The sequence below is a fragment of the Ambystoma mexicanum genome, chromosome 7q, assembly GCF_040938575.1.
Source record: "Ambystoma mexicanum isolate Mex_15411 chromosome 7q, UKY_AmexF1_1, whole genome shotgun sequence".
NCBI classification, from domain to species: domain Eukaryota; kingdom Metazoa; phylum Chordata; class Amphibia; order Caudata; family Ambystomatidae; genus Ambystoma; species Ambystoma mexicanum.
The window spans coordinates 315,066,064-315,092,984 of record NC_090941.1 but is presented as its reverse complement, the minus strand read 5'-3'; positions in this window follow the sequence as shown (position 1 = coordinate 315,092,984).

Here is a 26,921-nt window from a genome sequence, read left to right as displayed (position 1 = left end):
GGAGATGTGCTGGGTTCAGAATCAGGTAAGGAATCAAATAATGTTCGTGATCTAACCTCTTCTCCTTTCTTTTCCTTTTGTCTAGGAGCACCGGATTCGAGGCGGGCGTGGCAGAAGACTGGATGCTGACTTGCAGACACAGTGAGCGTCACGCTGCTGGATGCAGAATAACGCGAAGCATGGGCTGCTGTTCGGGCGTGGTTTAAATAGCCTGCAAAGTAGTCCCAGGTAAGAAGTTCCCTAGAACCACACCCGAGTGAAAAATAGTCCCTGTAATAAAATAGTCCCATCCAGGCCTCACGTTGGCTTGGACTCATTTGCAGCATGGTCTGCATAAGGTAAGTAAAGTCTATGAGCCTAGCGCCTATGGTGCCAGGACTGTTTTCTATGATGAGCCTGGCTCATCATAGAAAACAGGACTGAATCCAAACAGCCCCCAGCCGGGGCTGTTCGGGTTTTAATGAGTATCTGGATGCCTGCTCCCGGGGCTGATGGACACGATCCAGATGCCCGGGGGTAGGCATCATGACAGCACTCCCCCCAAGGCCCCTCCTAAAGTTGTTCTTCCCCTTGGCCCTGGCTTGTCTGGGAAGTCCCGATGGAATTTTTTCACCAATCGAGGAGCATGAACGTGGTCACTAGGTTCCCATGACCTTTCTTGTGGTCCGTAACCCTTCCAGTCGATTAAATAAAAAAGTCTTGATTTAACCATTTTAGAGTCCAGGATGTTTTTTACCTCGAATTCAGGTTCTCCATCTATTAGGATGGGGTCAGGTGGTTTGGTTAATCTTGTCCCGGGTTGAACTGGTTTTAGAAGTGAAACATGAAAGACAGGATGAATCCGCATATTAGAGGGTAGTTCTAATTTGACGGCCACCGGGTTGATAATGGCCTTAATGGTGTAAGGTCCCAAATATCTAGGATTAAAAGTCTGAGTTCCTTTCAGAGGTATATGTCTTGTAGCCAGCCAAACTTGGTCTCCGATTCGATATGGTGGGGTCTCACTTCTATGTTGATCAGCATTTTTCTTGTATTTCTCTTTTGCTTGTTTCAAATGTTTTGTTGCCTCTTTAAAGGCTTGTGTAATAGTAGAATGCAGATGAGTTACTGCCGGCATTTCTAAATGCTGGGGCGAATCGAGTTCTGAGGTTCGAGGATGATGTCCATATATGGTATAAAAGGGGCTTTGTCCGGTTCCTGAATGTACAGAGTTGTTGTATGCGTATTCAGAAATCTATAAAATGTCCTTCCAATTACTTTTGGTTTGGTGGAGCATAGAACGTAGGTATTGTTCAAGAGTCTGGTTGGTTCTCTCTGTCTGACCATCGGTTTGGGGATGGTGACTGGTTGATAACTTTACGTCGATTTGTGCCAATTGACAACACTTCTGCCAAAATTGCGAAATGAACTGACTACCTCAGTCTGTCATGACCCAGAGAACTTGTCCCTTCTGGACCTCCTGGTCCTTATCGCGCCGGGGCTTGTATTCCTTGTTACTCCCAACATGGCCGCAAGAAGCGACTTGCCTCACACCAGCTTTCACGTCGCACACGGCACGTCCTATAAATTGGCCATGCACCCGCGGCCCTGAGCGTCTCAACGCTATCATTAGGTAGTGACTTGACGTGTGTGTGCTGTTCGGCGAATCTTCTATCCAAGATCCTGGCTCCCTTCCTCCTTCCTTCTCCCTTTCCCTCTTTTCGACTCCTGGAATCCCCATTCTTAGCGACCGCTACCTACTTTCCTGGACATCCTGGAACAGCGGCCTTCCCGGAATTCTGAACGCGCTCTGCAGCCGGACGAGACTCGAGCGAGTGTATACAAGACCCGATCCGTCCACAAGAGTAATCCTCCTGCGGAACAGAGCAAGAAGCGATCCCAGGTGAGACGGGAGAAGATTTGTGACAGTTTGAGACGCCAAACGACCGACACAGATACAGCTATGGAGAAAGCAGTCCAGGACCTTATGCGTGGCATGCAAGAGCTCACAACTGAAGTACAGAACTTAAAGGCTGAGAATGCTGCGCTACAGCAGCTAGTTTTGTCTCGCGACCCCGCTAACAAGGACAGTGTGTTACTTGGTGGAGTGGTGGACAAATAGGATGGATCGGCAAAATCCTTACGTGGATTCCTGGATTCCTGCTTGGTGCATTTTACCTTTAAGCCATATTATTTTTCTACTTCTAGGGCGAAGGTGGGCTTTATTATCTCGCACCTCACAGGGAACGCGTTAACTGAGGCTACGCCCTTAGTCAGCTCAGGGGATGCCCTCCTGGATGATTATGAAGGATTCATTCAGGCACTCAAGACTATGTTCGACCGCCCAGAACAGGTTTTTAGTGCTCAAGAACGCTTACTTGATTTCCGACAGGGTACCCAGGATATGCTAACTTATGTTACTAGATTCAAACAACTGGTCAAGGAAGCGGATTGGTCCTCTGAAGCAAGTTTCACTCTATTTCGCATGGGTCTAAACGAGGACTTAAGGATGAATTAGCCTGGGTGGCTCGTCCTAGTTCCTTCCAGGCTCTTATGGATCTAGCCCTGCAGATAGATTTTTGAATCGAGGAAAGAAAGGCTGAAAGGAGGAAGACCAAGACACCTTTTCAAAAGAATTCCCTCGAGAGCTCTGTTAAAACCGATTCTGACCCAACCCCTGACACAGATCCGGAACCCATGCAAATCGGAGCCTTCCGTGGGCCTATTTCCCCTCAAGAAAGGATGAGAAGGATCCACACAGGCCTATGCATGTATTGTGCCTCGGATAAACATCTTGTTAGAGAATGCCCTCTAGTCCCTCCACGGCGTTCGGGAAACGCCAGCTCCCGATCCTAGATGGAGCGAGGTGTCGGAAGAGAGATGTTTGCTCCACATCAATTCCATCCATGAACTCTCCTGGACAAAATAGTTTGGTGATACTACAGGCCTTCCTCTCGCCATCCAAAGACAAGAGCTATCCCATTCTGGCCTTGGTGGACTGCGGAGCTATGGGAATTTTCATTGATCAAGACTGGGTTGTTAGTCGTCATATTCCGTACGAGACACGAAACACCATGCAGCCGGTGGAAGCAATTGACGGAAGACCCCTCTCTTCAGGACCCATAAGCCCACAGACTAAAGAGATCCAACTTTCCATAAATCATCATCAAGAGCGGATTACATTCGACATCATTAAGTCAGCCCATTACCCCATGGTTTTGGGTATGCCCTGGTTACAAAAGCACAATCCGTATATCAATTGGACAGCAGGATCATTATTCCTGGGCTCAGAGTTCTGTATGTCCCACTGTCTCCCCCTGGACCCTTCCTCAATAACTCCTAAAGAACCTCCAAGAGACCAAGAAACACCGCTCATGGTTTCCAATATCATACAAGTTCCAGAGTCCTATCAGGAGTTTACTGATGTATTTTCTACCGCCATAGTCCAAGCATTATCCCCCTCACAGGCCTGAAGACTGCGCCATAGATACAGATCCCTCAGCTGTAATTCCCTTCGGCCGAATGTTCATCCTTTCTGAACCTGAGAAAAAGGCCCTTCGGGAATACCTCAACACCAATCTTGAAAACGGCACCATACGACCCTCGAAATCTCCAGCGGGTGCTTCGTTGTTCTCGTTCCCAAGAAAGACACCAAAGGAACTCAGACCTTGCCTCGACTATCGAGGCTTAAACCAATGCACCCTCAAAGATCGATACCCACTGCCCCTGATTTCGGATATCCTGGAAGCTGTGAGAGGAGCCGTAATTTTCACAAAGCTGGATCTCCGGGGTGCCTACCATTTAATTCGAATCCGGGAAGGGGACGAATGGAAGACAGCCTTTAGAACACCCTTTGGTCACTTTGAATACCTAGTCATGCCTTTTGGACTAGCCAATGCTCCCGCAGTCTTTCAGCGTTTTATGGACAGAGTGTTCTCTGATATGTTGTTCCTCTTCGTCATTGTCTATCTGGATGACATATTGATTTTTTCCAAAGATCCTCTAAAACATGAAGAACACATAAAGGCAGTACAACAACGACTTCGTGAAAACAAACTGTTATCTAAACCCGAAAAATGCTTGTTCCACGTTACTTCTGTTCACTACCTAGGATTCATCCTTAGCCCAGAAGGAATTGGCATGGACCCTTCGAAGGTAAAGGCCATACTGGCTTGGCCCGCTCCCACTTCTGTGAAACAGGTGCAATCCTTCCTGGGGCTCGCCAACTTCTACCGGAAGTTTATTTCTATCTTTTCCGAGATTGTTCAGCCGATCGTAGCTCTATTGAAGAAGGACACCCCCTTTATCTGGTCTACATCGCAAGATAAAGCATTCCAAAGATTGAAGACAGAGTTCACACAAGCCCCCATCCTGACCCAGCCCGACACAAATCACCCATTTCTAGTGGAAACGGATGCCTCTTACTACGCCATAGGGGCGGTCTTGAAACAGGAACTTGAGGATGGATTGGAACACCCCATTGCTTACCTTTCACGAACCCTGACCCCCAGTGAGAATCACTATTCCGTCCTGGAAAAGGAACTCTTGGCCATCCGCCAAGCCTGCACTGAATGGCGACACCTACTTCTGGGTGCTAAATATCTAGCCCAGGTCCGCACAGATCATCAGAATCTCCAAATCCTACAGACTTTGGAGTGCAGGAACAGTCGTCAGGCCCGTTGGGCCTACTTCTTTGCCCAATACCAGGGCAAAAATCACTCACGTTCCCGGATCACAAAACATGATTGCTGATGCCTTATCTCGACGTCCAGACTACGCAGCCACTGAGGACAAGGCCTATCCAAAGATGTTTCCCCAAACTATCTTTGTAGCTCAAGCAATCAACCTCCTGGAAGAAATCCGAGCGCAAACCCAGTCCTCTGACCTCTGGAAGGAAATTTCAAGGAAGAATCCATGGAATCTAAGAGTCAAGGAAGAATATCTATTCAAGGACAATGCACTGGTCATTCCTACGCAGAAATTACAACACAAGGTTATAAACCTTTGCCATGATACCCCTCACTCCGGTCGTCGTGCTATAACTAACACCCTTCGTCTTATACAAAGACAGTTTTGGTGGCCTCAAATGAAGACCGACGTACAACAGTACGTCAAGGCTTGTACTGTCTGCAGTTAAAACAAACATGATAACAAGAGACCGGCGGGTCTTCTACTGCAACCATCGCTGCCAACAAGACCATGGGAGTTTATTGCTACAGACTTCATTGTGGACTTACCACCTTCCCGAGGGCACACGACCATCATGGTAACCATAGACTTGTTCACCCATATGGCTCATTTCACACCTTTGTATAAACTACCATCCTCATCAGAACTTGCTGGAATCTTCCTGGAACATATTTTCCGTCTCCATGGACTTCCTTCCAAGATCATATCGAACCGAGGACCTCAATATGTCTCACAATTCTGGAAACATCTCTGTCGTATTCTAGGGATCCAACGCGCTCTCTCATCAGGTTATCACCCACAAACCAACGGAGACACGGAACGTGTAAATCAAACTCTGGAGCAATATCTTAGATGTTTTGCCACCAAGGTTCAGGATGACTGGTCTCTCCTCATACCCCTGGCCGAGTTTGCCTACAACAATTCCGACCACTCAGCACTCAAGGTCAGCCTTTTCCATTGCAGTCAAGGTTTTCACCCGTCCGTTTTACCTTCTGTTCTTCCACATCCCACTCCAGTACCTACTCTCGACTCTTGGATACAGACTCTCATCAACATTCACAAGGAAGCCAAGGAACAATTGAAAGAGGCCCAAACACGCACTAAGCTCTATGCGGATTCCAAGAGAAGACCAGCGCCCTCTTATTCTGTTGGTGATCAAGTCTGGTTGTCCTCGAAACTATTACCCCGACATCTACGGCCAAACAAATTGGCTCCTCGGTACTATGGACCATTTTACATAAAGGAAGTCGTCAATCCTGTCTCATTCCGACTCAGGCTACCCGATTCCTGGAAGAAAATACACTCAGTCTTTCACACCTCCCTATTGAAACCTTACTTCCAATCCTCCCGAAAATCCTGCAGACCCAGTCCTGTTGTTGTGAATGATCAGCTAGAATATGAAGTGTCCCGAATATGCGATTCCAGGTATAAACGGGTCGACTTCAATACCTGGTTGAATGGAAAGGATACCCTCCTAGCGAGAGAATCTGGGAACCAGTTTCCAACTTAAATACCCCTTGACTGCTTAGAAGATTCCATTTCATACACCCGGGCAAACCTGGTGGAACAGGTGTTCGGAGGAGGCATGCTGTCATGACCCATAGAACTTGTCCCTTCTGGACCTCCTGGTCCTTATCGCGCCGGGGCTTGTATTCCTTGTTACTCCCAGCATGGCCTCAACAAGCGACTTGCCTCACACCAGCTTTCACGTCGCACACGGCACATCCTATAAATTGGCCACGCCCCTGCAGCCCCGCGCCTCTCAACGCTATCATTAGGTAGTGACTTGACGTGTGTGTGCTGTTCGGCGAATCTTATATCCAAGATCCTGGTTCCCTTCCTCCTTCATTCTCCCTTTCCCTCTTTTAGACTCCTGGAATCCCCATTCTTAGCGACTGCTACCTACTTTCCTGGACATCCTGGAACAGCGGCCTTCCCGGAACTCTGAACGCGCTCTGCAGCCGGACGAGACTCGAGCGAGTCTATATAAGACCCGATCCGTCCACAAGAGGAATCCTCCCGCGGAACAGAGCAAGAAGCGATCCCAGGTGAGACGGGGGGAGATTTATGACACAGTCAGAGATCAATACGGAAGGAAATCCATGTATTCGAACAATATTTTCGAGAAATTTCTTGGCCAAGATTGAAGCAGAAGGTAATCCTTTTAATGGAATGAAGTGGGCCATCTTGGAAAAAGATCCACAATAGCTAGAATGGTGTTGAATCCATTACATGGCGGTAGATCTGTAATAAAGTCTAAAGACAAAGTGTGCCATGGTCCGGGTGGATAGCTAAAGGTTGTAAAAGACCTGGTTTCTTCTTTTGACTTTTGTTCTGGGCGCAGATGCCACAAGACAGTACAAATGACTTTACATCTTTTCGCCAGGTGGGCCACCAGAATTGTCTTTTAATTTTAGCTTCAGTTTTTGCAATACCTGGGTGCCCTTCCATCAGAGCTTCATGTAATTGGAGATGACTTGTTCTTGTAGTTCCTTGTGTGGTAGAAATAGACGCCCTTGAGAGTAAGGTAGGTCATTGACAACTGAATAATCTTGGCCTTTTTTAACCCAGTCCTGCAGGGCTTCTGGATCGAAAAGTTGTTGGATCTTTAAATGAATATCTTCTAAGGTCTGTAGAGGAGTTATCCCAAGAATTCTTTGTTCAGTAATTATAGGCACTGGTTCCGGGTTCGAATATGCTTCTCCCATCCCGATTCGGGACAAAGAGTCTGCCTTACCATTCTTACAACCTGGTTGATAAGTGATCACGAATTTGAATTCGGCAAGGAATAAGGCCTATCGAAGTTGACGCAAAGATTGGGCCTTGGCTGTTTTTAAATGCTGCAAGTTCCTGTGATCGGTGATTACAGTAATGGTATGCCTGGCACCGAGAAGATAATGCCGCCAAGCCTTGAAGGCGGATTTGATGGCTAACAACTCTTTATCGGTAACCGCATAGTTTAATTCAGGGGCCGAGAATCTTCTGGACCAAAATGCTACTGGATGAAGTTGACCGGTTTCTGGATCCTTCTGGGACAGGACAGCCCCCATGGCTAAACTGGATGCATCGGTTTCAACTATGTATGGGAGCTCGGGGTGTGGATGCTTTAAGACAGGTGCCAACGTGAATTTTAATTTCAGTTCTTGGAAGGCTTTTTCAGCCTCTTCGGTCCACAAGAAGCGTTTGTTTTTTCGCAAAAGTGCTGTGATGGGGTGTACAACATATGAGAAGTCAGGAATAAATCTGCGGTAGTAATTAGCAAACCCAAGTGTGCTTTGCACCCCTTTAACTGAACTGGGTGATGGCCATGATGGCCACTTGAGAATTGCGTCCACCTTTCGAGAGTCCATTCGGACTCCTTTTGGAGTCAGGATAAATCCAAGGAATTCAACTTCTGTAGCATGAAAAACAAATTTTTCCAATTTTGTATATAACTTGTACTGGTGTAGTTTCTCAAGGACTGCACGAACGTGCTTAACATGGTCTGAATCTGAGGAGGAGTACACTAAAATATCGTCTATGTATACGGCAACACAGACGTGAATGAGTTCACGAAGGACATCGTTCATAAATAATAATAATATTATTATTATTTATCTAATTTAGTGTAGATGCAAGCATCCTTTACTTGGTCTAGTAGTTCGGGGATCAGAGGCAATGGATATCGGTTCTTCACCGTGATCTGGTTTAATGCGCGGTAGTCTATGCACGTTCTGAGGTCACCTTCCTTTTTGGGCACGAAGAATAAAGCTGAAGATGCAGGGGACTTAGATGGACGAATGAACCCATTAGCAAGGTATTGGTCCAAGTATTGTCGGAGGTGACGGTTTTCGGGTTCCGTAAGGGCGTAGATTCTACTGCATGGAGGTTGTGCACCGGGTATGAGGTTGATTTGACAATCGTATGATCTATGAGGTGGTAAGGTGTTTGCCTGTTCTTTTTGGAAAACATCCTGGAATTCTTGATATTCCTTAGGTGGTGGTCAGTCATAATCTCGAAAATAAAATGTCGAAAGACGAAAATGTCGAAGAAAAAAAATGTCAAAAAAAAATGTCGAATTATTTTTTTTTCTATATTTTTTTTGGCTCTAGTATATATATAAAAAATAGGTAAAAACAAAAAAGGGGTGTTGGCGGGGAACCCCCTCATTTTCAAACAAAAAACGTCATAAAAAAAATTCGACATTTTTTTTTCCGACATTTTTTTTCGACATTTTGACTTTCGAGATTTTGCCATTCGAGATTATCACTATGAACCTCCTTAGGTAAGTGCATTACTGGATTATCGACTGTGGCCAGGCTTTTGTTCAAGGTTTTTTCTGGGTAAGAGGTGTGTGCACACTCCGGGAAGGTTACTCTGTTCTCTCGCCAATCAATACAAGGATTATGTGTTTCCAACCAAGGCATCCCCAGTATTATTTGGAACTGCAGGGCTTTGATTAAGTCAAACACAATAGTCTCTCGATGCCCATCTTGACCCAACAGTGTCATCTCTGTGGTGGAATGAGTTACAGGCCCAGAGGCAATTTCAGTTCCATCGACTGTAGTGATAACATCCAAAGTGGTCTTTTTGCAGAGAGGTAGATTCATCCTAGAAGCCAATTCGTGGTCCACATAGTTTCCTACGGCCCCGCTATCAATGTATGCCCTAACTGCGTGCACACGTGATGGCTGCCTTGGATCAATAAGGACCATTGGTATGATTAGGTGCAAGGTCTGAGTGTCCTTCTTTAAGCTCGGCAAGCGGACCTCTATGCTTGTCGGGCGTGGTCGTTTCCCGAATCAGGCTCTGTTTGATTTCTATCAGCAACTCCGACTACTTTCTTGGATGGTTTTATAGGGCAATCCCGTAGAAAATGTCCTGAGGCCCCACAGTACAGACACAACTGCATCTATCATCTCCTTTCTCTTTCTTTTTGACTTAAGGGTCCCTTAACTCCCCCGATCTGCATTGGTTCTGATGCATCTGTTCCTTTGGGAGTAACATTGGGTTTAACCAATGCCCGATTCTCGAACTTAGCTCGATCAGCTTTTCTATTCTGAAGTCGGTGGTCAAGCTGGACCACTAAGTCTATATATTCTGCGCAATCCTGAGCTGGGTTCACAACTTGGGCCAAAACATCTTTGAGTTCACCCCGAAGTCCACGATGAAATAATGTAATTCGCTTTACCTCTGGCCATCCGGTTTCCACCACCAACCTATGGAAGGTTGCGATATAAGTTAGCAGGTCCTGGTTTCCTTGTCGTAGGGATAGAAGTTCGTTATCCAGGGCCTGTCCCTGTGAATGTCTGGCGAATAATCTTTCCATGCTCAATTGAAAACTCTGAAAATCCCGAAGAAGAGGGTCATCCTGGTTGACTAATGGAATTGACCAATCCGCTGTGCTGCCACTAAGGTATGACAGTACAAAGGCTACTTTGGCTTGGTCGTTTGGAAAAGCTCCTGGTCTGTATAAAAAGTGCAAGCGTCATTGGTTCATGAACACAGCGAACCTTTTCGGGTCCCCAGCAAAGCGTTCGGGTAGAGCTAAAGGAATGCTCCCTCGTAGAACCACTTGCACAGGGCTGCTCGATGAAACGGGGGTTGAATTCCCCCCAAGTCCAGGTAGTGGTGTTTGCCCGGCTTGGTTTTGCAGCAGTTGTCTGGCAAGATCATCAGTGCGCTCCTTTGACACAATCAGTTCTCTCCTGAGGGCATTAGTTTCTTGGCACGCGGAGTGCACTTCTGCCCTAAGTTCTCCTGAACCAGTTGGTCGGTTTCTGAGTTCTCCATTACGCCAGGGTGGGGATTTGTAGATAGGCTTCGTGTTCTGTTACGCTCACCTGGTTCCCACAGGGGCGTCCATCGGACCCGGACAGCTGCGGTCTCCACCAACGTGATGCGTAGTGAAGAGATGACAGTCTGGACTGGCCCGCCTAATCTTGTCTGCTGGACTTGTAGAAGTATTCTCCAGCAAGTGGAGAAAGGGATTTAGCCACCCGTGGACTTTAGTGATGGCCCCCCAACAGTTCTCGTTCTCCCCACTAATCACCTCCGATATCCCCTTTTGGTAATCTCACCTTATGTTTTTAAATGATGAGCTCTCCATCCTGCATGGCATACAGGGGTGCATAGATACCAGTTACTTCACTGGGTTGAAGGTACTGGAGGAGTTCTGGAGGCATATTAACTCCAGTGTCTATAAAGTTCAAAGCGTTCAATATGTCCGATGTTCACTCTTGTTCCATTCCCTCGTTAGGTTGCAGCTGGGACAAAAAGAATATTGCCTGGAGGCAGCTGATGGCGTTCAGGTAAGAGTCTGTATTACCAAACGCTGTCCGGTAAAAGTTGCATGAGTTTAACTTGCTGTTTTCTCTCCCTTTATAGGTGCGGCATAGGAAGATGCGGCAAATTAAAGAATAATACCTCCGGTGGTAAAGCAGGTAAGCCTATGGTGGCAAAGAGATTGTCTTTGTCGGTTTTCTCGGCTCACCTTGTTATTCCTTTTGTTTTCCCCCCAGGTGCTGGATTTCGACAAAGAAAATGATGGAGGCAGCGCCGAGTCGAAAGATGCGGTGGACTGGTGAGTATAAAGTGGCGCTGCTGCTGGCGAAGCGATGCATGCTGAAATAATGTCCTTTCCAGGCTCGGAGATGTGCTGGGTCCGGAATCAGGTAAGGAATCAAATAATGTCCGTGATCTAACCTCTTCTCCTTTCTTTTCCTTTTGTCTAGGAGCTCCGGATTCGAGGCGGGCGTGGCAGAAGACTGGATGCTGACTTGCAGACACGGTGAGCGTCACGCTGCTGGATGCAGAATAACGCGAAGCATGGATTGCTGTTCGGGCGTGGTTTAAATAGCCTGCAAAGTAGTCCCAGGTAAGAAGTTCCCCAGAACCACACCCGAGTGAAAAATAGTCCCTGTAATAAAATAGTCCCATCCAGGCCTCACGTTGGCTTGGACTCATTTGCAGCATGGTCTGCATAAGGTAAGTAAAGTCTATGGGCCTGGCGCCTAAGGCGCCAGGACTGAATCCAAACAGCCCCCAGCCGGGGCTGTTGGGGTTTTAATGAGTATCTGGATGCCTGCTCCCGGGGCTGATGGACACAATCCGGATGCCTGGGGGAAGGTATCATGACAGATGTTCTTTGTGTTGTTTTTTCTGCAGGTCCGGATCTTGCCAGGCTTGTGAGAAGCTGGACACGGTGAGCGTCACGTTGCTAGTAGCAAAGTACCACGAAGCGTGCTGTCTTGTTCGGGTGTGGTTTAAATAGCCTCTGCAAAGTAGTCCAAGTAAAGTAGTCCCTAGGCCACCACACCCAAAACACTATACAGCATAGCTTGGTTCTAGGAATCAAGCTATGTGGATGCCTCCATGTTGGCTGAAAGCCTAAATAAAGTAGTTCCTTAAGCAGATGTCTTTCCCAGTTTATGAGCCTGGCACTGAAGGCGCCAGAACTGGCCCCTAGAGGGCCTGTGAGCTTGCCAGTGGGGATCAGGGCTGAGGGTCGTGACAGCACTCCCCCCCAATGCCCCTCCCATGGTGTGTCTCCTGTCTGGTCCAGGTTTAGTTGGGAAGTTCTGATGAAACTTCCTGATCGGACGTGGTGCATGGATGTTCTCACTGGGCTCCCAGGATCTATCTTGGGGTCCAAATCCCTTCCAGTCAACGAGATAATATAACTTGGCTCTAGAGTATTTAGAGTCCAGGATGCCTTTGACTTCGAATTCTGGTTCTCCATCAATAAGTATGGGTTTAGGTGGTGTCTTAACTCGTGTACCGGGTTGCATTGGTTTTAAGAGGGACACATGGAATACCGGATGGATTTGTAGATTAGGTGGTAAGTCCAATTTGACGGCAGCCGCGTTGATAATTGCCTTGATGGTATAGGGTCCTACGTATCGAGGATGGAAGGTCCGTGTCCCTTTGATGGGTACATATTTGGCGGCTAACCAAACCCTGTCTCCCACTTGATAGTCTGGGGCCTTTTTCCGATGCTGGTCGGCGAAGTGCTTTTGTTTTTCTTTAGCATGAATAAGATGTTCCTTTGCCTTTCTGAAAGCCTGAGTGATGGTTGTGTGAAGAGTCTTTACTGCAGGCATTTCCAAGCTGGACGGAAGGTCGAGTTCTGAGGTACGTGGATGTCTGCCATACAGGGTATAAAAAGGTGTTTGTCCCGTGCTAGAATGTACAGAATTGTTGTATGCGTACTCGGCTATCCAAAGTAAGTCCTTCCAATCTCTTAATTCATGGTGCAGAATGCACCGTAAATACTGCTCGAGGGTCTGGTTGGTGCTCTCGGTTTGGCCGTCCATTTGGGGGTGGTGACTGGTAGATAGCCGGACGTCAATCTGTGCCATTGCGCAACATCTTCTGCAAAAATTGGATACAAACTGGCTGCTTCGATCAGAGACCAGAACTGATGGGAAACCATGTAGCTTGACAATGTTTTCCAGAAATACATTTGCTAAGGTGGATGCGTCCGGGAGGCCCTTGAGAGGAATAAAATGTGCCATCTTAGAGAACAAATCCACGACTACAAGAATGGTGTTAAAGCCTTGACTAGGGGGCAGATCAGTGATGAAGTCAAGGGAGAGAGTGTGCCATGGAGCAGGAGGGATGTCCAATGGTTGTAGGAGACCCGATGGTTTCTGTTTCTGTGATTTATTTTGTGCACAGACACCACAGGACTGAACAAAACTGGACAATATCCTTACGCCAGGTAGGCCACCAAAAGTTATTTTTCACCTTCGATCCCAGGGTGTCCTTCAATCAGAGAGTCATGATAATCTGAAATGAAATGCTGTTGTAACTCCTTCTTGGGTACATATAGCCAGTCCCTAAAAAAAGGTAACTGATCCTTGATGCAATATTGTTCTCCTTTAGTTTGCAATGCGAGGAAAGCATCTGGGTTCATTGACTGTCGAATTTCGTTTCTTAATTCTGCTTGTGATAAGGTTGTCGTGATACTCAAGAGTTTGTTTTCGGGTATGATGTTTACCGGGTCTGGGGCTGTACACACCATTTCATCGATGCCCATTCGAGATAAGGCGTCAGCTTTTCCATTCTTGAACCCTGGTCGAAATTTGATCACATAATCATACTCAGCGAAGAAAAGGGCCCATCGTAACTGGTGTGAGGACTGGGCTTTGGCTGTCTTGAGATATTGCAGGTTCCGGTGGTCTGTGATGACTGTAATGGTGTGTCTAGCTCCCAGAAGATAGTGTCGCCACGTCTTGAAAGCGGACTTGATGGCCAGGAGTTCTTTGTCCGTGATGGCGTAATTAATTTCCGGGGGTGGGAACTTTTTTGACCAGAAGGCCACAGGATGCAGCTGGCCAGTTTCTGGGTCCCTCTGTGAAAGGACCGCTCCCATTGCCATACTGGAAGCATCAGTTTCTACGACATAAGGGAGGTCTGGACGAGGGTGTCGCAGGATTGGAGTGGAGGTGAATCTTCGTTTCAGTTCCTGAAAGGCTCTTTCTGCCTCTTCGGTCCAAGCAAACTTTGTATTGCTTTTCCGTAGCAGTACTGTGATCGGGTGCACAACCTGAGAGAAGTCTGGGATAAATCAGCAGTCAAAGTTCGCAAAGTCTAGGATGCTCTGTATCCCTTTCAGGGATGTTGGTGATGGCCATTTTAGAATGGCGTCAACCTTATGTACGTCCATTCTGATGCCTTTTGGCGAAAGGATGAAATCAAGAAATTCTACTTCGGTGACGTGAAAAAAACATTTCTCCAGCTTTGTATATAAACGATGTTGGCGGAGCTTGGTGAGGACTGAACGAACGTGCCTGATATGATCTTGTTTTGAGGCTGAGTACACCAAGATGTCATCTATGTACACTAAGGCGCAAACGTCAATCAGTTCTCTCAAGACGTCATTCATGAAATATTGAAACACTGCAGGAGCGTTGCACAAGCCGAAAGGCATGACTTTATATTCAAACAAGCCATATTTGGTACGGAAAGCGGTTTTCCACTCATCTCCGCTTCTGACCCGGACCAGGTGGTATGCTCCCCGAAGGTCCAATTTGGTATAAATCTGGGCATCTTTGACTTGGTCTAGCATTTCCGGGAGAAGGGGTAAGGGGCAGTGGTTCTTCACGGTGATCTGGTTTATTGTGCAGTAATCAATACAGGTCCTCAAGTCCCCTTCTTTTTTCAGTACGAAGAACAAAGGACTGGCTGCCGGGGACTTTAATAGGCGGACAAATCTGTTTGCAAGGTACTGGTCCAAATAGGATTTCAAGTGAAGGTTTTCTGGTTCGGTGAGAGCGTAGATCCTGCCGCATGGGATTTGTGCCCCAGGAACAAGGTCAATTTGACAATCATAAGGCCAATGCGGCGGCAATGTGTTAGCCTGGTCCTTTTAGAATAGGTCCTGAAAGTCATGATATTCATCTGGCAAAGTATTAGTTACTCCTAGGGTAGATGCTACTGTATTGGGAGCTTGGAGATACAGGAGTCAGGAGTCGGGTTCCGGTTCTGGAGAGTAGCAGGCCAGGGAGCAGTTGCCGGAGAAGGTTAATTTCCGTGCCGCCCAGTCTATCGAAGGGTTGTGAGCAACTAACCATGACATCCCTAGTATTAACCGGAACTGAGGTGCCTTAATGAGATCGAACGAAATGCACTCCCTATGTCCATCCTGGCACAGCAAGGGGTACTGCAGCTGTGCACTGGGTTACTGGTCCGGAGGCAATTTCTGTCCCATCCACGGTAGTCACTTGTCCCTGGTAGACTTAGAACACAAAGGGAGCCCCATCCCTGCTGCCAACTCTAGATCTATATAATTCCCAACTGCTCCCCTGTCAATGTACGCTTCTACGGCATGCATCTTTGACGATTGTTGGTGGTTTATTAAGATCATGGGTATTGCAAAGTGCGAGGTCAGTGGCTCTTTCTTATCACTCAACAAACTGACCTCTACAGTTGCCTAGCTTGGTAGTTTTCCGATTCCTTAACTTCATTGTTTTCTGTGGCCCCGAATGTCCTCCTTGGGGGTTTTCCACAATACAAACAAAGTTGCTGTTGTCTTCTTTTATCCTGCTCTTGTTTTGTTAGTGGAGGTCGGATCCCTCCGATCTGCATGGGTTCTCCGGCGTTGAATGGCACCCGTGGTGCATTGTCTCTAGACCGAAACATAAACTACTCGAGAGTCCGCTTTAGACCGGTCTGCTTTTCGGTCCAGTTGCACGACCAAATTTATGAATTCGGTACAGTCTCTGGGGGGATCAACTACCTGGGCCAAGACGTCCTTTAATTCGCCTCGTAAGCCTTGATGGAATAACGTGGTTCTTTTGTTTTCTGGCCACCTGGCTTCAGCAACCAGTCTATTGAAGGAAGCAATGTATGTTAATAAATCCTGATTCCCTTGCCGGAGGGATAAGAGATCGTTATTGTTAGGGAGAATTCTCTGTTTAGGCTGAATTTCCTAACCTAGTGAGTCCCCCAGCAGCTTTGCTGGATTTCTGGAGTTTGTTGTTTTCTCCAGCCAAGAGTGAGACTCTTTTTCTCCCACTCTTGGACATGATGTGTGGTGTTCCATTGAATGTTAATGTGTTTCATGGGCTATGGGGTCTTTTACTCCATAGGGTCTGATATGTTTTTTTCTATGTGTGTTACACCGCACCCTCCGTGCAGTAACACCGGGGTGTTATAGTAACCCCCCACCATAGACTCCATACCCTGGGACTGACTACTGTCTCCCAGGGCATGTAAAGTCACCATTGGCTTAACTTGCCCCAAATTACTAACAGAACCAGTACAAACCATTATATTGTGGATGTACTGGTAGGGGCAATTTGATTGCCCCTGGGTCTGTTGTTCGAGGGAGTACTGTCCTGTCCCCCCTCGTCGAGTTTTGGCTGGTGGCAGTGGATACTACTTTTTATATTCAACCGCGAATATATCTCTATGGGATTTTCCCATTGTTCGAGGCTAATACTTTTTTAACATAGCCTCTAACATACCGCCGGTTTATTTATTTAATATTAATTCACCGGTTGGTATTTTCTGCCAGAACTCGGTTTTAAAATGGCATTTGTGTTCGCCTCTGTAACTCCAAACCAAAGGTCGAGCCCTTTGTTCCACTTTTTGCGGGCTTCTACACAGAAGCCCTCCAAAGTGGTGCCACTCTGTCTGGGTACCACAGGGGGTGTAGGAGGGGCTTTAGGCACCCTGGACTGAGTTGCCTTGGCAACTCAAGTCGCACTCTTGTGTGATTGGCCCAAGTGGTGAGCCGGCCGGCTCACCACTTAGCGTGTTTGATTGACAGCTAGGCTGAATGAATGGGGGTTTCTTGCATAAAAGCAGGGCTTTTGGGACTGGAACTTCAGAAGTTGCCACAGGACCTGAAAATCCGACGAGGGAGAAGCTGAGCTGACCTGCTATGACGACACCACCGGTGGAGCCCTGCTGAACCGACTCACCACTTCCCGACGACAGAGGAGATCTCCCGGCTGGAGAGTCTTCTTCCCTTGACTGGTGGGCACAACCAGTTTACCTTCTTTGCTCGCATCCCAGGATGTCTTGTGGTCGAATTGCCTGTGCCAAGCACCCCCGGCAACCGGATAGCCACTTACCACTGGACCGCGAATAAAAGGACCGCTCCTTTTAATTGAGAACTCCGTGGCTGGTTTCTTCCCTGGCAGTGCAACTGACTCCTGTTTTCCTCCACGACGAGATCCTCTCTTCCCCCGGATGAAGCACCGACTTGCACCTGCTGCCTGGAACAACTGCCCCCGCTGGAGCGTTTCTCACCATTTTTAAGGTACTGTGTCCGCCAGGCCTCCCTTTCTAAAGATTGCTACAAGGTAACAATAATCCCTTAACCTTCTGGACTGGGCTGGCCGCCTTGACCATCTAACTGGTCCCTTTCTATTGGTCCAACTCTTTCTGAACCCTTGCGAGACTTTTGGGCACTTTCAACCGTGTGACCTTGGACACATTTCGTCCGGAGCCTCTTAAAGTGGGTCCGGCCTCGTTAACTTTGACTTTACGGTTTTAATCTGCCTTCTTCTCCTACTGTGTTCTTCCGAAAGTGTTGGGATCTGTTTCTATCTTTGCTCTGCCTTTCTCTCCCTTTTTAACCGATTGATTAGAGTGCCATCTTCGTTAAGCGCTCACCGCTGTCTGAAAATAAGTGTTGCTTTACTTAAGACTTGTCTAATAATCGGTGAAGGGAGTGTATATCTTTTAGTGACCGTGTTTCGGAACTGCTTAAAATTGGTGCCAGTGTGCTTAACTAGATGTGTTTTTAAATAAATAATTATATCTCTTCTACGGTGTTCTTTTGACTTATTGTGAATACTCTGTATACTGCCTAACTCTTCTTGAGAGAAGTCTGACTGCTCAGCCACAGCTACCAGGTAAATCTGGGTGGTACAGACTGCTACCAATTGGGTTTACTGCCAACCACCTGTAGTCTTAAATCTTTTGCAGTGGTCCTAGAGGGAACTGCACAGGTTTCTGCCTAACAGTTATCCACTGCTTGTTCCTGGGTATGGCGAACAAAATGTTTTTCCATTTCTCTCTGGAACCCCCCATTGTCCTGTAACAATGGATCATTATGGGTCACCAACGGCACCGACCAATCCGCTGTGCTTCCACTCAAGTATGATAGGACGAAAGCTACCCGAGCTTGTTCATTTGGAAATGCCCCCGGGCGACAAAGGGAATGAAGGCGACACTGATTTATGAACGCTGCATACTTCCGTGGGTCACCCGAAAACCTTTCTGGTGGTGCCAGGGGAACTGTTCCAGGCAGCGTGATCTGTACTGGTGTGGGGGTATGAGATGATGAGATAGGATTTTGCATGGGGGTTTTCCCCCAGGCAGAGGAGTCTGACCTGCCTGCGATTGCAGGAACTATCTGCCGATCTCCTCGGTGCGATCCTTGGTCACTATTAGGTCTCTTCGGAGTGCATTAGTCTCTTGTCGGGTTGAATGAACCTCGGCAGGAAGGTCCCCCAACAATTGGGCCAATTAGTCGATTTCTGATGTCTCCATGGCACCCAGGTGGATTATTTATGGTATGCTTTGCGTTCTGTTACGCTCACCTGGTATCCACGGGGACGCCACCCAGCCAGCTGGTTGCTGATGCCCTTCTCAATGATTCCCTGGTGCGGTTCTCGGTGGAATTCTGCCTGGAAATGAAGACTATGTTTAGGATTGGAGGACCAAGGTAAGCTTTCCCCCACCTCCCTTGTGATTTCAGCCCCTCCGGGTTCTCTTCTCAACTTGTTATCAAAGTTGGTGGGCTCTCCATCCTGCTTTCTGGGCAGGGGAGCATTGTCTTTCGTGGGTGCCTGAGGTCCAGTTACTTCATGACAACGGCCCAAGTAATGTCTTTCAGGTAGGTCTTATTGCGATTTATGGCGTTGTTATTCTTGCATGCCTTTTCTCTGTTCGATAATGTCTCTTTTTATTCTCCCTTAGGTGCACGGAGCGTCCGCTTGGCGAACTGGGTAGGCTGGTTTTCACCGGTAAATGATGGCGCACAATAGCGCTATGATGTGGTAAGTAGGTGCTTTGCGCAGCGCGGTGATGTCTTGTCTTCACTGATCTGTGTTTTCTCTTTTTCGTAGGTCGCGGTGTGCTCCCAGTGCGGGTGGAGTTCCGGAGCTATACCGGTCAAAAAACAACCAGCCAGGTAAGTCTCTAAGCAATTCGTGGTTGAAATATCTCTACTACCTTCTTTAATGATGTCTTTCTTCCTTTCTCAGGTCCTTCGATCCGGGCGGCGAACCCTCCAAATGGAGCTGCCCAGGAGCTGCGAGCAGTGAAGGATGGAGATTGCAGGTAAAATTCTGCTGCTAATGATGTTCTTTGTTTTTTCTGCAGGTCCGGATCTTGCCAGGCTCGTGAGAAGCTGGACATGGTGAGCGTCACGTTGCTAGTAGCAAAGTAACGCGAAGCGTGTTGTCTTGTTCGGGTGTGGTTTAAATAGCCTCTGCAAAGTAGTCCAGGTAAAGTAGTCCCTAGGCCACCACACCCAAAACACTATACCACATAGCTTAGTTCTAGGAATCAAGCTATGTGGATGCCTCCATGTTGGCTGAAAGCCTAAATAAAGTAGTTCCTTAAGCAGATGTCTTTCACAGTTTATGAGCCTGGCGCCAAAGGCGCCTGGACTTGCCCCAAGAGGGCCTGTGAAGCGGATGCCAGGCCTTATTTGCGATCAGAAGTCTGATTCCACCTGGCCAATGGGCTTGCCAGTGGGGATCAGGGCTGAGGGTTGTGACACTACCACCTGAATACCTGGATTACCAAGATGTCTTTCAAAAAGAGCAAGCGAACACCCTACCTCTGCACAGACCGTATGACTGCCAACTTGATCTGGTACCTGGAGCTCAAGTTCCCTGCCGCTGGATTTACGCCCTAACAGAAAAGGAAAACTAACATCTAAAACCCTACCTCGATCAGTATCTGGCAAATGGCTTCATTCTTCCGTCCAAGTCGCCTGTATCCTCGTCCCTCTTTTTTGTGCCTAAGAAGGAGGGAGAACTGAGAACTTGCATTGACTACAGAGCACTTGGCCAGATCACGGTAAAAAAACGGTACCCGTTACCACTTATCCCTGAGCCCTTGGATCAAGTCAAAAACACTCAGATATATACAAAACTAGACTTACGAGGGGCCTACCATCTAGTAAGAGTCAAAAAAGGAGACGTGTGGAAGACGGCCTTTCGCACGAAATATGGCCTTTATGAATATCAGGTTATGCTCTTTGGAGTATATAATGCCCCGGCGGCGTTCCAATATTTCATGAATGACGTGCTCCGCGAACTGTTGGACTTCTGCGCTCTTGTCTATATTGATGACATTCTTATCTATTTGACCACTAAGGAGGACCACATCAACCATGTCCGGGCAGTTTTGGAGAAACTGCGGCAACACTGGCTATATGCCAAATTGGGGAAATGCTTCTTTCATGTGACAGAGGTAGAATTCCTCGGCTTTATTCTCACACCACGGGGCGTACGTATGGACATGCGCAAGGTAGACGCTATCCTTAACTGGCCCTCACCGACATCCATAAAGGGAGTACAGAGTGGACTCGGGTTCGCCAACTTTTATCGCTGGTTCATTCCCGGGTTCTCCCAGATCGTCCACCCAATCACTTCTTTACTACGGAAAAAAAAAAATATTTAATTGGTCCGCAGAGGCAAACAAAGCCTTTCAGGAGCTAAAACAAGCATTTACCACAGCACCAATTATATGGCATTGTCGACCAGAACTGCCATACGTGGTCGAAACTGATGCTTCCAACATAGCAATGGGAGCAGTCCTGTCACAACGAGACCCTGAAACAGGTCAGTTGCATCCCCTGGCATGCTTGTGTTTTCAGCCCCTGAATTGAACTATGCAATTACTGATAAAGAACTGCTAGCAATGAAGGCAGCGTTCAAAGCCTGGAGACATTATCTTCTTGGAGTTAGACATACAGGCCCTCATTACAACCTTGGCGGAGGACCATGGTGCTTTTAGCACCATGGTCCATGCCGCTAAGGTTACGATTTCGCCATGGTGGATGGCGGAATTACCGCCCCATTCCAAGGTGAGTGGGGCGGTAATTCCCCATTCACCATTTGCCCTTCCCCATTCCCATTTTTGCCCCCATAGGGCATAATGGGAATGGGGAAGGCGCTAATTACGGCACCGTAAATTACGGTGCCGTAATTAGCTCCAAAGTCCCTTTGCGGGTTGGATTTTTAACGCCTGCTAAAAGCAGGCGTTAAACACCAACCCGCAAAGGGACACTTGTAATCAGGCGTTAAGGGTTAATGGCGCCGATGGCGCCGTTTAACCCTTAACGCCTGAGTTGTAATGAGGGCCACAGTCACTGTCATCATGGATCATCGCAATCTACAATATCTGAATACCTCTAAAGCGCAATCATCACGCCAACTCCGCTGGGCTCTCTTCTTTGCAGAATACGACTTCGTCATCACCGATAGACCCAGAGTATGCAATGGAAAAGCAGATGCCCTGTCTTGCATGAGTGAGGGAGAACAGGGATTCACTACACCAGACCCCGTGGCCATCATCCCGGAAGGACGAATCCAAGGCATGATTGCCGCAACCACCACTCTAGACAACTTAAAATCTGACCTGCAACACTTGATGAGTCCACCAGCGCAACAGGAATTGCTAGGGAAGGGAGACCGGTATACGATCGTGGACAATCTACCATACTACCAAGGACGATTATACATCCCGGATAAGAAATTACAGAATCAAATCATCGCAAACTATCACAATTCATTAGTAGAAGGGCATCCGGGAATAGCCAAAACTCTAGCTAAAATAAAGAAAAATTACTGGTGGCCAACTTGGCGAAAGGACATTGTCCCGTTCATCGCAACCTGTGGCACCTGTGCACAACACAAGTCCCAAAACCTAAGTCCTGCAGGTCTGCTACGTCCTATAGAAGTACCCCCAGCACCTTGGCATACGCTATCAATGGATTTTATTACAGACCTTTCCTCCTGTAACGGATACAATACCATCTTAGTCGTCGTAGATCTGTTTTCCAAAATGGCCCACTTTATTCCCCTGAAAGGTCTCCCAACTGCTTCTACTCTGGCTACAGTGTTTTTGGAACAGATTGTCCGGCTACACGGGTTCCCATCAATATTGATATCAGACCGAGGAACTCAATTTGTCTCTGCATTCTGGAAAAGGTGTTGTAAAATTGCCAAAATCGACCTCCGGTTATCTACAAGCCATCACCCCCAAACCGACGGCCAGACCGAACGGACTAACCAGACCCTCAAGCAATACATAAGGTGTATGCTGCAACAAACCGAGGATACCTGGAAGGACATACTTTGGTTAGCGCAATACGCATAGAACAACTCCATTCACACCAGTACGGGACAAAGCCCATTCTACATAGTGTACGGTCGACATCCATGGACATCCGTTTTCGACCCAGTCGAATCATTAGAAATGCCCGCTGTAACCACCTTACACAAAACCATCACCCAGGTTCTTAAGGAAGCAGCAGAGCATCTTGCCAGAGCCAAAGAGAAACAGAAGCAGTTTGCGGATCGACACCGAAGGGAAGCTCCCAACTACCAAGTTGGAGACAAGGTTTGGTTAGCATCCAAAAACATCCCCCTGAAAGGACCACAGGCGTTCCGTCCCAGATATCTGGACCCTACACTATCAAGGCTGTGATCAACCCTGCGGCCATGAAATTAGAATTACCAGCCCACATTCAGATCCACCAGGTGTTTCATGTCTCCCTCCTAAAACCATTGAGACCAGGTAAGCGGATCGATACTCCACCGTATCCCGAAATAGTTGAAGGAGAACCAGAATATGAAGTTAAAAGGATCCTAGACTCTAAGATGGTCTGGTCCAAGTTATACTACCTTATAGACTGGAAAGGTTATGGACCCCAAGATCGGACCTGGGAACCCAGTGAGCATGTCCACACTCCACGATTAATCAAGCAGTCCACCACAATAACCCCACTAAACCAGGGCCAGGGGGGAAACCACCCATGAGCGGGGCCTTGAGGGTGAGTGCTGTCATGGCCACAGGCCCCAGAACACAAAAACCACACCATCTAGTGATGGGGGCAATGGGTCACTTGACTCACTTATGTCCCTTTAGGACCCATAAACACAGGGGCCCTGGCTGGACTAAGTCCTGGCGCCTTTGGCACCAGGCTCATATAGAGATGCGAGCAGGAACACTTTATTTCAGTGCAGGAGTGCTTTTACTTTATTTCAGTGCAGGAGTGTTTTTATTTTACAAGAACTTTCCTGGGGCTGAAAGCCTTTATTCCAGAGAACATCCTCATGTGCTGACTCATCGGGTGTGGCTCCCTAGGCCTGGTCTTCATCTGCTGACTCATCGGGTGTGGCAGGGTGTGGCAGGCAGGCTGAACCTGGTGGGCGTGGCTTCAGAAGCACAGCTATATAAGCTGCTCCATCCTTAAGCCCGGTGCTTCACGTTACCATGCACTTGCATGCAACGTGATGCTCACCGCCGCTTGGACCAGTTTACTTACCTTTGAAACCAGGCGTTCTCCTGCATACTCACCTCCAGGAAACCAGTGCTTGATCGCTTCATCTGCAGACTCATCTCCTGACATCCAGTGATCTTGATCCCGATGCCGCAGCACTGCACTCCGCATACACAAACTCAGACCCTGCGAAGAAGAAGAAAGACAAGGTTAGAACATCCGTCCTAGGGCTGCGCCGCATTTGAACCATGCGCTCCCCCTAGTTAACAATTTACCAGCTACTGCACTGCTGCAGCTTCGTTCCTTGTTCCCTCCGGCTGCCGCCTCGAGCTCTGCAGCTTCTGCCGGGCCAGCAACATCACCTGCAAGGGAAGAAAGCAAAAGGGGAAACATCAAAAGCGGAACGGACAGCAATACAAGACAACAAACTTTACAATACAACAAAAACAGACAGGGAAAGACAAAGGCAAACAGGAACACTTGCCTGAAGTATAGTAGCTTAGTCGCAGCAGGACTGAACTATCACGTACAAGGGACCAGTGAAGGAACTCGGTCGAGATCATACAAGCGCCCCTGCCAGAAGCAGCAGGATGGAGTGCTCGCCAAAACTAATCAACAGGTGAGCTTTCCAGGGACAGCGCATCACACGGGTACCACAGTTTGGGAGAAGGGGTCAGGAAGGGGATCAGGCGCACAAGCTGGCATACTCACGCCCCCTATTCTCCACACAGGAGCAGTTCCAAGCAGCATCACCTATTACCACCAGTCACCAGATAAGCGCAGAGGGCAAAGTCGGACCCGAGCGACCTCACTCCCGGGAGGGCTGCAACCATGCCCCAACGCCTCTGCAGAGACCAGGTGAGCGTAACAGCCTGTGTGTGTGGATAGGGTGCCACCACAATGTCCACTGGGATGCCACCCTGTGTTGCAACATTGTGCAGGACACATGCTGCCACAATGATCCTGCAGACTACTGGTGGTGCATATAGAAACACACCACCAGAGTGGTCAATGGAGCGGAAACATGGCTTGAGCACTCCGAATGTGTGCTCCACTATGGCCTGAGTTGCAATATGTGCAGTGGTGTATCTCACCTGGGCAGGTGTGGTGGGTTTCTGTATTGGTGTCATCATGTAGGTGCTCAGAGGGTAGGCCCTGTCCCCTGTAGAGGTTAGAATGTTTGTCATTAGTTGCCAGTGTCTATTTGTCTGTGTCTGACATGCATGCATGTGCAGGACCATTGATACTCACCAATGAGCCATGTGTTGCCATGCTTCCCAGCTTCCATGGCCCGGTGTAGGAGGGACATCCTGAATTTGTAACTATCATGGGTGCAGCCAGGATAGTTTGCATAGACAGAAGTAATGATGCCCTTGGCATCACATACAACCTGAACATTGATGGAGTGCCAGTGTTTCCGGTTGCGATATATATGCTCTGTTGCTTGAGGTGGACGTAGAGCAACATGGGTGCAAACAATGGCACCGAGCACTTTTGGTAAGTGCACCACCCCATAAAACTCCTGGACTATGGCCTGCCTTTCTGCAGGTGTTCTGGGCATATAGATATGCCAGCGGACTGAGGGGCATGCAGTCATTATTGCCAACCCCTGGTGTAGGCAGCGTGACTGCGTGGCCTGTGAAATGCCCCCAACTATGGCGTTGGTCCGCTGGAATGAGCCAGTGGCCAAAAAATGCAGTACACTGAGCACCTTTTTCAAGGGGCGCAGTGCTTGGGAGCACAGGGTGGGTGATGTAAGGTCATCTTCCCACTCTGTGACCAGGTCTAAGATGATATGAGGGGGGGGAACCTATACATGGCATAGACCTGGTCATCAGGCATCCCAAAAAGGCTTGGCCTTGGGTGGAATATCTGGGCCCTGGGCATCCTCCTCCTCCTGTGGTTTCCCACGATCACTGCTGCAAAAAATGGTACATTCATCGTGGCCGTATACGTGCGTTTGTAGTTTGCTTGTGCTTTTTATGCATTTTTGTGTGTGCGCATTGACGTTTACACCTGCTATCACGTGGCGTAGGTGTTTCGGGATTTGCGCATACTATTTCTTATGCCCCTGTTGAAATCCATGAATATGTTTTTTTTGCACACGTATGGGCGTTGCGATTGTTTGACTGTGTAACCTCCCTCGAATGCCCACATTTTCACTTGTTCTTCCCCATTCCACGTGTTCCACCCCTTTTTTGGGTGGCTGCACAGACCCGGCTGGCCCTTCGCTTGGAGTCTCACGCAAGGTGTTCATGGTGTCGCAGTTACGTGTTGGATCGGTGCAGATTCCTCACAAGTCCCAGGTAAGCCCCGCACATTGTGTTCCATGAATCGACGAACAGGTTTTTTGCGCACAAGTCCCCGATTTTCCACGCAAATAATTATATGAATCGTGCCCTATGTGTGTGCATAGTGTGGAGTGACCACACATCACGAACGTAACTGTCTAGTATAGATCCACGTAGTCTTGCACGGATACTGGACTACGGAAACCTGGGCCCTAACAAAACAGCCATGAATCTGGAAATACCAGCTTTCGTTAAAACAAAAAGGTTGCAAGGTAGACCACAGGGGTCACAGCTGAAAGGTACAGTAAGCTAAAACTTGTTTGTTGACCCTCCCGAGTGGGAACCTACCCCAAAACAGGTATTTGTCTGTGTTCGTTCTCATTAAGGGGGTTCCCAGACCTTTATGTATACATCAGCAAATGGCATGCCAGCAGCATGTTAATCAATAGGGCTTCACTATTAGAAAGTGCACAGCCGACTTGTTCACTAAAACGTGTAAACCCGTTCTTGGCTGCCAAATCGACTAGACAATGGGTAGCAGTCTATAAATGGGAGGGGATATTCACAGCTACTTAGGGGATACCCAATCCGGATGATTTATTGCTGGCATTTATAGAACCAAAGTTATTCTAAATGTTGTATTAGCCTTTTTTGGAATAAAAACACGAATCCCTTTAAAAGAAAACAAACAGTTTTCAATATAAGTGTACATCTCCTAGGGCTCGTGGCAGTTTGATTAACAAATGCAAATAATCCATAGCTGGTTTGATATGGTGGTGTACAGAAATAAAAAGTTATACTGACCAAACCCTACTGATGTAATTTTATTGTCAATCTGGTTTCTAGTGACTCAATCAATAGTAAGTGTTTTCGTGTCCTTGTCTGGGGCTGAGGTTCACCCAAAACAAACCATTTGGGGCCAGCTCTAGAAACCCCCTTTTGTTCTCTCTGGGAAGACTTATCACCTTCCTGAGATGATAGAAAATACCCCCATTGGGTTA